Below are 13134 nucleotides of genomic sequence, written 5' to 3' on the forward strand. Positions count from 1 at the left end.
GAGGTTGGCCCAGGATCGAGCATTGTTTCATTCTGCTGTGCATGGGGTCACTATGAGTCGATTCCGACTCGATGGCACCTGACAACAACAACGACAACCTGGCTTTGATGGCTGGATGATGAAAACTCAATTAGAAGAAGAAAAAAATGGGGGAAAAGAAAAAGAGTAACCTGCTACAATTTGATAAACTTATCGGGTACTTATGGATTATGGATGTAGTAGCTCAAAAGAGGGAAAAAATCTTTACAGCAAGGATCATTCCCACCCCCTCGATACACAGGGTTGACAGGGCTTGGCAACTTAGATATTGGCTATCCAAAATCGGGGGGTGGGGAAGGCCTATAAAAGCAAGAAGTGACTGACTTACAAGCTTTCAAGGGGAACCTAGTTCCAGATGGGGAGGGGGAAGGTAGAATCTCCACTGAATGATTTCCAATCTATTGGGACCTGGCTGGCAAAAAGAAATGGGAATAAGACTCTTGTGGTACAATAGTGAATAATTGCCATCAGGACTGACTGTGAGGGTAGGAAATGTAGAGGTAGATGTTTTTGACAAAAGGATTGGAGTGAATGATTTTTCAGCCCAGGAGAGGAGGTCCCTAGGACCATCAAGTGAGAAGAGCAGAGAGCCGGACCCTAGCCAGGGAGGCAGTAAGTATTGCCAGAGATGGAGACAGAGACGATGACATGACAGATGAAGCGGCTGGGAACACTGGACTCAGGGAGGGAGAGGTGCTGTGTGCTGACAGCCAGGGGTCGGGTCTGTGGGGTGTACCCTTTGGTTATTTGATAATGTATGGAGGGGATTGCAATCATTGCAATGAAATGAAATACGATAGGATGAATGTAAAACTGATGTTCTCCCATGTAAACCCACATAATTCACAATAAAAACTTTAAAAAAAAAAAAAAGAGATATCATTTCACACCAGCAATTACATCAAAGTTCAAAAAAGCAGCGGACAATAAATGCTGGTGAAGATGTGGAGAGACTGGAACCCTCCTACATTACTGGTGGAAATGCAAAATGGTCCGACCACTCCAGAAAACAGTATGGTGCTTCCTCAGAAAGTTGAAAATAGAAATATCTTATGACCCAACAATTCCTCTACTTGGTATATATCCACACGAAATACGAGCCATAACATGAGTAGATATATGCACACCAATGTTCATGGCAGCACTATTTACAATAGCAAAAAGATGGAGACAGCCAAAGTGCCCACCAATGGAAGACGGGATAAACAAACTTTGGTACATCCACACAATGAAATATTATACTACTTTGAAGAAGAACAAAGAAGTTGCAAGCCACCACATAACATGGATGAACCTTGAAGACATTATGCTCAGTGAAATCAGTAAGTCACAAAAGGAGAAATACTGCATAAGACCATTATTGTAAAAGCTTAAGAAAAGATAAGCATACTTCAAGGAAAAAAACAAAAAATCCTTGTAGGTTACCAGGGATGAGAGGGAGGGGATTGTACAGCACAAGTTAAGGGATAGACACATCATAGTTTAGGTGTTGGGGAGGGCAGTACACATGAAGGGGGTGGAGATGTAAGAACAATGTAGATAGGTGAGCACTTAGGCAGGTTTGCATGGTCTAAATGGGACAGAGGTAAATAGTGATGTAAGCTCAACCTTGGAACAACAGGTCTCTGAGATATAAGGGTCAAGTCATAGTCTAAATGGGTAAAAGAGGGGAAATAATGTTATGATGCTTGACTGTCTTATGAATATTTGTTTCCCTTGCCTTGTTGTTGTTAAGTACCGTGGAGTCACTTCCAACTCATAGTGACCCTGAACAGGGTTTCTGAGGCTGTACATCTTTACAGGAGCAGAACACCTCATCTTTCTACTGTGGAACTGCTAGTAGTTTCGAACTGCTGACCTTGAGGTTGGCAGCCCAAGTCTTGAGTGGGATAAAACAGAATATTGGGAAACATGATTACTGAAAGCTTGTGAGCCTGTCTTCAGTCTATAACTCATTGAAATATCGCAAAGGGGTACTAGAATTTGCCCAGTGAAATAGGCCTCTTGTGGAATCTGGGTAGCGTATAGGACCTTAGGTGTAATCCTGAGTCCCATCCAGAATCTTCCGAGGTTAGACATCCCCACTTGAAAGGACAAGCAGACCAGCCCGGAATAGTTAGAGCAACAGAAGACACTTCTTGAAATAAGACGAGCAGGAAAAGTCCAAATCCAAGTTTGAATGGCTTCTAACAAGTACAAGCAAATTATTTGCCGGAGAGCCATCAAGGCAAGCAATTAAGTCCCTTCAGGACAACCCCCCTTCAAGACTGAAACTCAAAGGGATCACACGAGCAGGCATGTAAACTTGCTGGCGACCATGTTGGTCTACTGGCGAGTGGAAGTGGGGAAAGGCAATAATGAAGATGTGAGCCCGACCTGTTCCATAGACAGCCGTAGACCTGGAGATGAGAGAGAGAAGAGAAAGGGCTGGTTGGTCCGAAGTATAGTGAGACCTCAGGTCTCCTGAGCCCATGGACAAGGACATAGCCATGGTGGGCTAGAGCTGAGAGTGGAGCGTCCAGCTGATATGAAGTGAGGGAAGATGTACAAGAACACTCAAACTTGCAGATAGTACCCATTCGACATAGCTTCAATGGCTTAAAGATCACAACTCCACTAAAAGAAGATAAAAAATTTTGATAATGGAAACACGAGCAAATTGCTACAATTTGATGAACTTGACCTATACTTATGGATGTAGTAACTCAAAACACCAACTAAGAAGGAAGAAGTCTTCATCCTACTCCCTCTGTATGCAGGGGTGATAGGGATAGGCAACTTAGACATTGGCTACCTAAAACGGGGAGGGGAGGGCTATAAAGGCATGAAGTGACCAGCTTACAAGTTTTCAAGAGGGATTTTTAGTTTAAGGGAAGGTAGAATCCCCACTGAATGGTTTTCCTCTTGTCTAGACAGGTCTGGTGAAAGGAAATGGGGATAAGATTCTTATGATTCAGTAGTGAGTAATAGTTATTATGACTAATTGCAACTGTCACAACTTTAAAGGCAGAAGTTTTTTGTTTTTTTATTTAATCGTACATTCCAGGAGCAGAGGACCCTAGGACCATCAAAGGAGAAAAGCATGAGTCGAATGTGGAACCCTGTCCAGAGAAGCAACACCAGAAATGGAGGCAGAGATGAGGACATGGAGAGATAGAGCAACTGAGGACTCTAGACTCTTGGAAAGAGAAAGAATGTTAGCTGGCAGAATGCACCCACAGGCTTTACTTCATTTGCATCATCATGGTCAACTCTACTTTGAGGAGGCAGCTCTTCCCCAGTCGCATTTTGAGTGCCTTCCAACCTGAGGGGCTCATTTTCTGGCACTATATCTGACATTGTTTCTCTGCTATTCATAAGATTTTCAGTGACTAAATATTCAGAAGTAGTTCGTCATTCCTTCTGCCTAGTCTGTCTTCTTCTGAAAGCTCATCTGAAACCTGTTAACCCTGGGTAGCCCTCCTGGTATTTAAAATATCGGTGGCATAACTTTCAGAATCATAGCAACTCACAAGCCACCACAGTATGAGCAACTGATAGACGAGTGGTGGATAATGATGATAGTACATATTAAGTAGTCCTAATGTGGCACTGTGGGTTAATGTGGTGGGCAAAATCAGTTTGATCCACAAGGTCATCGATTCAAGCTCACAAGCTACTCCTTGGAAATCCTATACAGGGCACTATGGTTTGGAACCTACTCAAGAGCACTTAACAACAACAACTACATATTAAAATATATAGAATGCAATTAAATCCATGCCTGGGAAAATTTAAACCATAAATGCATATAAGGAAAGAACAACTTTAAATTAAGTATATACCTCAAGAAATTTTTTTGAAAAGTAGCAAGAATTAAGAAGGAACAAAATCAAAGAAAGTAGAAATTGATTGAAAAAAAAACAAAATCTTATTCTTAGAAGAGCTAATATTCTAAATTTGTGATGAGAATGGTCAAGAGAAGAAATACAAATAATCAACATTAAAATAAAAATGTTTGTTAAGTGCCATTGAATTTGTTCCAACTCATAGGGACCTTGTATACGGTTTCCAAGGAGCAGCTGATGAGCTTGAACCACTGACCTTGCATTCAAACAGACCTTGCAGTTCAGCTCATTAACCCACAGCACCACACCAGGACTCAAAAAAAATTTTTTTAAATGACATCACTATAGAGCATATAGACGTTGTTGTTGTTAAGTGCCACTGAATCCGTTCCAACTCATTGCAGCCCTGTATAGGGTTTCTAAATTAGCATGGTAATAACTTTATGCCAGTAAGATTGGGAATACACATAATGTATACATACAAATGATGATTCTGGAACTCTGAGCTTCAGAGGAAAGGATAGAGAAGTAGATTGCATACTCACTTGGAAAAGCTGAACAGTGATAGTGAGAAAAGATACAGACAGGTGAACTATCAGCTGGTCTGACTCAACATGGCCATCATGAACTTTTGCAAGCAGTACCAAGTGGTACTGAATTAGTACCAAGTGGTGGCCTGACAGCACACATGCATACCAGTGGCTGGCAATGAGACAGGTTCCCCCCACTTCCCTGGTGACCAGAGATATGGCCAGCCCCCCACTTTTATTCATTCTTAACACAGCCCCTGTTCATCCAGAGGTTGGAACTGTGCTGTTGTGAGTCAAGTCATTGTGAGTAAGGAGCTGGATATCTTTGGACAAGAGATTTATTGGTGGAGTGGGGTAGCTCTGGCCTTTGTTAGAATAGGTAGGTTTGCCAACCCATGGAACTGGTGCTGAATACCTTTGGGCCTAGGCTTACTGGATGAGAGATTTGTGACACATGCCCAAGCAGGAAGACCAAAGAAGAAGTGACAAATCTGAATTATTAAATAAAGAATATTAAATAAACCACAGACTGTTAAAAGAACAAGCACCTTATTATGGAGGAAGTACAGCCAGAATGCTCCTTTGAAACAAGGATGGCAAGATTTCACCTCAGGTAATTTGGACATGTTATCAAGAGAGACCAATCCCAGAAAAATGACATCATGCTAAGTAGAGGGCCAGCAAACCAGAGGAAGGCCCTCAATGAGATGGATTGACACAGTGGCAGCAACAATGGGTTCTAGCATAGCAATGATTGTTAAGGATGGTGCATAATCAGGCAATATTTTCATCTGTTACACATAGGGTTGCTATGGGTCAGAACCAACTCAACAATACCTAACAACAGCATCAATAGTCACAACAGTAAATTCAACGTGCTGGTGACTGTAAGAATAGTGGAAGACCAGTTAACATTTTGTTCTGCTGTACATAAATTTGCCATGAGTCAGACTCAATTCTTTGGCAGCTAACATATATCATATCCCTAACATTGCGTAGAAACATGGGAATGTGCAATGATGAACAACATAGGAATGGTCCCTGAACTCAGAGAGCTACAGCCTAAAGGGTAAGACAAACAACTGAAGTACAGAATGTATAGCTAAATATAAAAGAAAAAACCCATATTCAATATTATACTTCTTATTGGTGACTGTATTTGATCATGGTATTGTCTAATTTGGCACTTTGAAACACCTAGATAACTTCAGTCAATTTTAATATTATTTTCAGGTCATTAAATAGTTTTATTTACAGCAGATTTAAAAAATTATGCTGCATAGTAATGCACTGGACTACAAGGTCAGTTAGAACTGCAAGGTTGGTGGTTAAAACCCACCAGCCACTCCTTGAAAACTCTGTACAGGGTTCCTATCGGCTGTAATCAACTCGGTGGCACTTAACAACAACAACAACAGTAACAAGATGCACCCAGGATCAAATAAATCACAATTTCTAGGAGTAGAACCAAAATTGATGTTTCTAAACCTCCTCAGGTGATTCCAAAGTGCATACAAAGTCGAAAATCACCATTTCAGAGGAAAATTTACTCCCTATGGTTTTAATTTTGTTTACATTCATTTATAAACACATTTTTATCATTTCTAATATCAAATGGCCTCCTTACAAAATTAAGTCTACTTTCTAGTTACAGAGTGATTTTCATGGCATTTAGAAAGAAATGAAGCAAAGATACATCTTTCTTTTAAATTTTATTTTGAATATTTATTTCCAAAGTTAAGGAACTGCAGACTCATGGGTAAATTCTATTATAATTACTCTTTGCGAGACCATGTTGGAATGAAAGATTACAATACAGAAGAGAAGGAAGACTCTATCACACTAGAATGTAAACTCTGGTGAATAAGAGATGATGTATGGCTTTATGTGCTAAGAGAAGTTGTTAAGCAATTTTATTTCTTGAAAATCCTGTCATTTATGTCCTGCTTGGAATTCATGAGCTATCACACATAACAATGCTATTATCCTTCCCTTCCCAGGATGGTATATGGAACTAAAATCTCTGTAGTTAACAACTAAATTTAATTCCCAGGCCTTTTAACCTCTTTGCCTTCTCTTCTTTTGGAGCTTAAATGGGGTTCTGTGATTCCTCTGTATATTGTTTTTGTTGTGAAGTGTTGTTGAGTCGTTCTGAGTGACAGTGACCTTGTATAGGGTTTCTAAGGAGTGGCTGATGGGTTTGAAATGCCAACCTTGTAGTTAACAGTCTAGTGCTTATCCATCAACGCCACAGTTTACAAAGAATGGAGAACAATCTATATTGATTTAAGCAACAGAAAGGGGCCATATTGGTATATCACATTCATTGAAAAGTGAAAACCCAGACTCAGAAAACACACTGGACCAAACTTGTAGCCCAGAACAGGCTGTGTGTACCAGTTACACCCAGCATTGGACCCTGCTGCCATTGGACACTTCTGTTGCTTCCCTAAGAAACCTTCTCTCCATCTATCCCTGTGACTTTGCTTTACTAACTCCTGATTCAAAATCCCAGGACACTATAACCAAATGATAAAGTTCAGGCAGATATCCATTCCCCAGCTTCAAAGAAGAAGAAAAGCAATTTTTAGAATTTTCTGGTTCTGTGGTTCAAGCTCACCGGCTGCTCCTTGGAAACCCTATGCAGGATTTCCAACCCTCGTTATGGGTTGGAATCAACTCGATGGCGCTTAACAACAACATGTTGATAAAGAAATCTATGCCTCTGTAAGTGGGAGGTCCACTTTGATGCTGCTGTGATCTCCTGAAAACTTTCTCTATAGCAGTAGAACACTGTCAGATAGAATGCTAGAAAATAAGCCCCTCAAGTTGGAAGGCACTCAGAATGCGACTAGAAAATAACTATCTCTTCAAAATAGAGTTGACCTTAATGATGTGAACAGATCAAGCTTCCAGGGCCTTCATTTGCTGATGGGCACAACTTAGAATTAGGAAAAATAGTTGTAAATAGCCATTAATAATCAGCACATGGACATACGATGCTGCCTGTGATAGGATAATAGTCATATTCTTACAAAAAAGACCATTTAATACCATTATTCAAATTGCACACTAATTACTAAAGCCAATGATGAAGAAATTGAAGAATTCTACCTACTTTTTCGGTCTGAAATTGATAAAAAATTCAGTTAAGATGCACTGATAATTACTGGTGATTGGAATGCAAAGGTTGGAAACAAAGAAGAAGGATCAGTAATTGGAAAATATACCCTTGGAGAAAGAAATTATGCTGAGATCACACGATAGAATTTTACAAGACTGATGACTTCTTCATTGCAAATACCTTTTTAAAACAACATAAAAGGCAACTATACACACAGATGTCATCATATGGAATAGTCAACAATCAAATTGAGTACATCTCTGGGAAAAGATAGTGGTAAAGATCAGTATCATCAGCTAAAACAAGGCCTGGAGTAGATTGTGGAATGGGCCATCAATTCCTCATATGTAAGTTCAGGCTGAAGCAGAAAAAAAATTAGAACAATTCCATGAGTGCCAAAATATGACCTTCAATATGTTCCACCTGAATTTAGAGGTCATCTCCAGAACAGATTTGATGCATTAGACACTAATGACCAAAGACCAGTAGAGTTGTAAGATGACATCAAAAACATCATATAGGAAGAAAGCAAAAGGTCACTAAAATGACAAGAAATAGGGGTCCTAACTTCAGATGAACTTGCGGTATCAATGAAAAGACGAGTTCCTTAAGGATGTTCATCCCAAGTAATTAAGCGAAGCATCACTTACCTGCCTAGATGCAGCCTAGTGACTTCTAAGGAATGCAGTGGGGGGGAGAAAGGCCCTCAATATTGCAACTAGCCTAGAAGTAAGTGAATCTTTAAAATCTAAAGGTGAAGGCTTTGCAGACCATTTGCAGGCAGCTCAGAAGTTCAAAGGGGTTCTCTGTAGAACCAGCCCCCTGTGTGGGTTTCTCTACTTCTTTTTCATGTAGACAGAAGAAAAAAATAAACTCTTATGAAGAAGTAGAACAAGGAAAATACTCTGATTAAGAATGGTCTGTCCTGTCATTCAGAAACCATGCTCAGACCCCAGAATCACTGTTTGAAGATGTTTTACTCCATGGACCTGTGAGTAAGTGTAAATCAATCCCCAAAGCAAGATGATGCAACAAAGACTGGATCCAACTGGTTTCTTCTCTCCTACCCAGAGAAAAGAGTAAAGTCAAATACAGCAAGTGATCCTTCAATTCCTCTGAAAATCCCTTTGCAAAGAAATTTTATCCCAAGTATGACCTGGATCCTACAACAGACTATGACACTTCTATTTGGAAAGGTGGAAACAGCGGATGAGTCTAGAACTGGGAGAATATGGCTTTGCAGAATATACTTCAAATAAATTTTTACAAGGGAAGCAGTTCCATGAAGCCCTGGAAAGTATCATTTAAAAACAAAAAAACACTGAAGACTTCTAGCAAGCTGGCAGACTAGACAGATGCATTACATGGTTTCTCTACAACAAAGATACAAGAAACAAAATAAAACAGACACCGGTGAAAATTCTGGCACACTGAACTTCAGAAGCAAGGTTAGAGAGTTGGATAGAGTGTTTACTGGAAGGAGAAGCTGAGCAGGAGTGGCAAGACAAGGAGACTGGCTGGTAAATGGCTGTCTAGAGGTTCTTGACCATCTTGTGATCATCTTTGGCAGCAGAAGAAGGCCAGGCAGAGCAGATTCACATGGCAATTTCTTCTTTTCCCCCATACCCTCCTAGTGACCAGAAGTGTGACCATCTCCCACCCTCATCCACCCCAAGCACAGACCCTGCTCTCTGGGAGTTCAGAGTCATGTGGTTAGGAGAAATGCCAGTGTGAGGTGGGGGCCAGCTGCACCACTTTGGTGTGCAGCTTTGGTGCCTGAATTCAGGTGGGCTTAACTCCAAACTTACAAAACCTACAATCACCAGACCCGCATTTAATCAGTTACGCTTCCCCCAGTTTCCCTGTGGTCCTTAACAGACAATGAAACCAGCTCCATCAAGGTACCCCCACAAATTGCTTCCTTATTGAGTGCCATGAACATAGATAACATCAAGGCCAATAGGAACTCGATCTAGGTCAGGAACTCTGACGACACATCCCTTTCACAACCACCTCATGAGCTCCTTGAATTTCAGGGGCCCCCCACCACCTCCACCACTCTCAGAGATTTTTCCCCTCTAAATCCAACAGCTGCATTGTTTGTTTTTACAAATACAACAATCTCACAATGCCCTGGAGATTACAGACAATTTTAGCTCACAAAAAGAAACAAGGGAGAATGACTCAACCAAATGACCAAGATGCAGAGCCAGAAGACATTTTTGAGGAAGTAAATCTAATAAAACTAACTGAAAAAGAATTCAAACAATGATAATTAGGTACCTTCAAAGGACTGATAGAAACATTGAGGAGGCAAGGACAATTCAGGAAAACACTACAAGAACAGACAAAATAAATGCCCATTTTGAAACAATTGTTGTTGTTGTGTGCTGTGGAGTCAGTTCCGACTTATAGCGACCCTATATAGGGTTTCTGAGCCTGTAACTCTTTACAGGAGCAGAAAGTCTCATCTTTCTCCTGCAAAACAGCTGGTAGTTTCAAACTGCTGACCATGAGATTAGCAGCCTGATTCCTAACCACTATGCTTACAAAACTGGAAATTAGAAATCCACAAAGATTAATACTAAGATCTCAGAAATGGGCAATACATTGAAAGGGCAAAGGAATAGATGGAAAACACTGGAAGCCCAAATTAGTGAGCTTGAAGATAAATCTCTCAATACTGGTATTCTAGAAGAACAATCAAAAAAGAATTTAAAAATCCAAAGAAAGCCTAAGAGTTTTGTGGGACACCATGAAGAGGAACATCTTATGGGTGACTGGAATTTCAGAACAGAAAGAAACAAGCACAAAGAAAGATGTCAAAGAATTATTGAAAGAAAACTTCTCTAATATCATGAAAGATGGAGAAGATAAGCATATAAAAAGCTGAATGAACCTCAAACAGGATGGATGCCAAAAGAAAATCATCAAGACATATCATAATCAAACTTTCCAAAACCAAAAATAAGGGAAGAATCCCGAGAGCAGCTGGGAAAAGCAAAAAGTTACCTACAAAGAAGAATCAATAAGACTAATCTTGGATTAGCCAGCAGAAACTATGCAGGCAGGAAGGCAATGGAATGACATATATAAAACTGTAAAAAAAAAAAAAAATTGCCAACCAAGAATCATATACCCAGCTAAGCTGTCCCTCAAATACAGTGGTGAAATTAGGACATTCCCTGATAAACAAAAGTTTTAAAGAATTTGTAGTGACCAGACCAACTTTATAAAAAATGCTTAAGGGTGTTCTTTGGACTGAGAACCAACAACAGCAAACAACAACCTGAAATTATCATACATGACAACACCACCATTCCAGATATAGAAGTATTTAAAGTAAAACAAACCTACAAGACTAAAAATAGGGAACCAGAGATATCAACAAAGCAAATAATGGGAACAGTGTAGATACAGAACTTCCAAATGGCAAGTTTGTCAAGTAAAATTCAAGATAAAAGAGACTGTTTTCAGCACGGAAAAATAAATAAATAAATTACAGGGTAACCTCAAAGGAAAACAATGCACCTACATATCAAAATTAGAAAAAGAGGAAAATCATAAAGATTTCATACACATTAACACAACAGAAATGAAAGTAACAAGAAAACCCACAATGAACTCAACGTTGAAAATTATGTGGAGCAAAGAAATCAGCAGCACCACAAAAAAGCACACAGAAAAATGACAATAATCAATTTATATCTATTGATAATTACACTGAATGTAAAAGGATTAAATATATCAGGAGACATAAAGAACAAAATGGATAAGAAAACAGGGTTCTTCTTCAATATGTTGTCTACAAGAGATATATCAGTAGATGGAGACAGCCTAAATGCCCATCAACAGAAGACTGGTTAAACAAAATCGGATACATACATGCAATAGAATTCTACAAAAGGTTGAAAAATAATGATGAATCTGTGAAACAGCTCACAACATGGTTGAACTGGAGGACATTATGCTGAGTAAAGGAAAAACATAATGAGATTAACTTGTAAACAGTTGTTTTTTTGTTTTGTTTTTTAAGGTGTTATTGATAAAAGAAATGATCTTGATGGTTACAGAGAACAGACAGAAAAGTATTCATTGGCTAGAGGACAGACATATGTTAACATGGGTGACAGGGTGCACAGAATACAAAAGGGAGGTTAAAAAAGGAAAGATGAAGGTAGCTGGAGACACAGGGAAGAATGAAATTGTCAAAGTGAATAGTGAGTGGTAAATGCTCTTAACTGTTGGTACATGGAGGGGATTGTAACCATGTAGTGAAGCAGCGTATGGTTTGTGGAATGTAAAACTGATGATTTGCTTTGTAAACCTTCACTCAATTCACAATAAAAAGTTTTTTTTTTAAATGACAGGAAAGAAAGAAAGGACAAAAATGGATGTCAAAAGAAACTCTAAAAGAAATTAGGAAGTAAAGGAGCTAAGCAGAAAATTTCAAAGGGCACCTTTAGAAGACAAAGTGAAATATTACATCAAAATGTGCAAAGATCTGGAGTTAGAAAAACAGAGGGAAGAACATGCTCAGCATTTATCAAGTGGAAAGAATTGGGGAAAAAAAAATCAAGCATCGGATTGCACTAGTGAAGGATCCTACTGGACGGGCACATGGACTTCTGACATAGCACTAAAGGATCAGCACTAGATTGAAAACCACAAGGTTAGCAGTTCAGACCCATCAGCTGCCCTTGGAAACCTTGTACAGGGTTGCTATGAGTTGGAACCAACTTGACGGTGCTTAATAACAACAATAACATGAGCAAATAGTGAATGATACAGAAAGGATCAAATGGAGATTAATGTAATGAATATGCAGTCACTGTACCAAAAAGAAATGGTTGATGTTCAGCCATTTCAAGAGGTAGCACAAAAGCAAAAACCAATGGTACCAATAAATAAATAAACAATGGTACCAAACTGTACTGAAAACATTGGTGAAAAACAATGCTCCAGAAATTCACAGAATATAAATTTAAATCTTTCAGCAAACTGATACCACACTGGAGGCACTCATACATAAATGCCAAGACATTTGGAAGACAGCTATCTGCTATCTAAACAACCAATTGGAAGAGGTCCATATTTGTGTCTATTCCAAATAGAGGTGACCCAATGGAATGTGGAAATCATCAGACAATATCACTAATACCACATGAAAGTAAATTTTTGTTGAATATAATTCACAATCTGATGCAATAGTACATCAACAGAGAACTGCCAAAAATTAGGTCAGATTCAGACGAGAATGTGTAACAAGGGATATCACTGCTGATGTCATATGGATCTTGGCTGAAAGCAGAGATTACCAGAAAGATGTCACTTGTGTTTTATTGACTGTACAAAGACATTTAACTGTGTAGGTCATGACAAATTATGCATAATATTGCAAATAATGGGTATTCCAGACTACTTAATTGGGAATGCTGACTGGTTGAAAGTCAGGAAAGGTGTGAGCCAGGGTTGTATCCTTTCACCATACTTCTTCAATCTGTGTACTGAACAAATAATTCAAGAATCTGGATTATATGAAGAAGAACATAGCATTAGGATTGGAGGAAGATTCATTAACTCTAGGATATATTGATTATACAATCTTGCTTGT

The 13134-nt window shown here is 39.2% G+C and overlaps 1 pseudogene; it reads left to right on the forward strand.

Annotated features, from left to right (window-relative positions):
• Nucleotides 1-4480: 4480 nt before the first annotated feature.
• Nucleotides 4481-8828, forward strand: LOC102819416 (annotated as a pseudogene).
• Nucleotides 8829-13134: the final 4306 nt, after the last annotated feature.

The sequence above is a fragment of the Chrysochloris asiatica genome, unplaced genomic scaffold, assembly GCF_000296735.1.
Source record: "Chrysochloris asiatica unplaced genomic scaffold, ChrAsi1.0 scaffold00120, whole genome shotgun sequence".
Classification (NCBI taxonomy): domain Eukaryota; kingdom Metazoa; phylum Chordata; class Mammalia; order Afrosoricida; family Chrysochloridae; genus Chrysochloris; species Chrysochloris asiatica.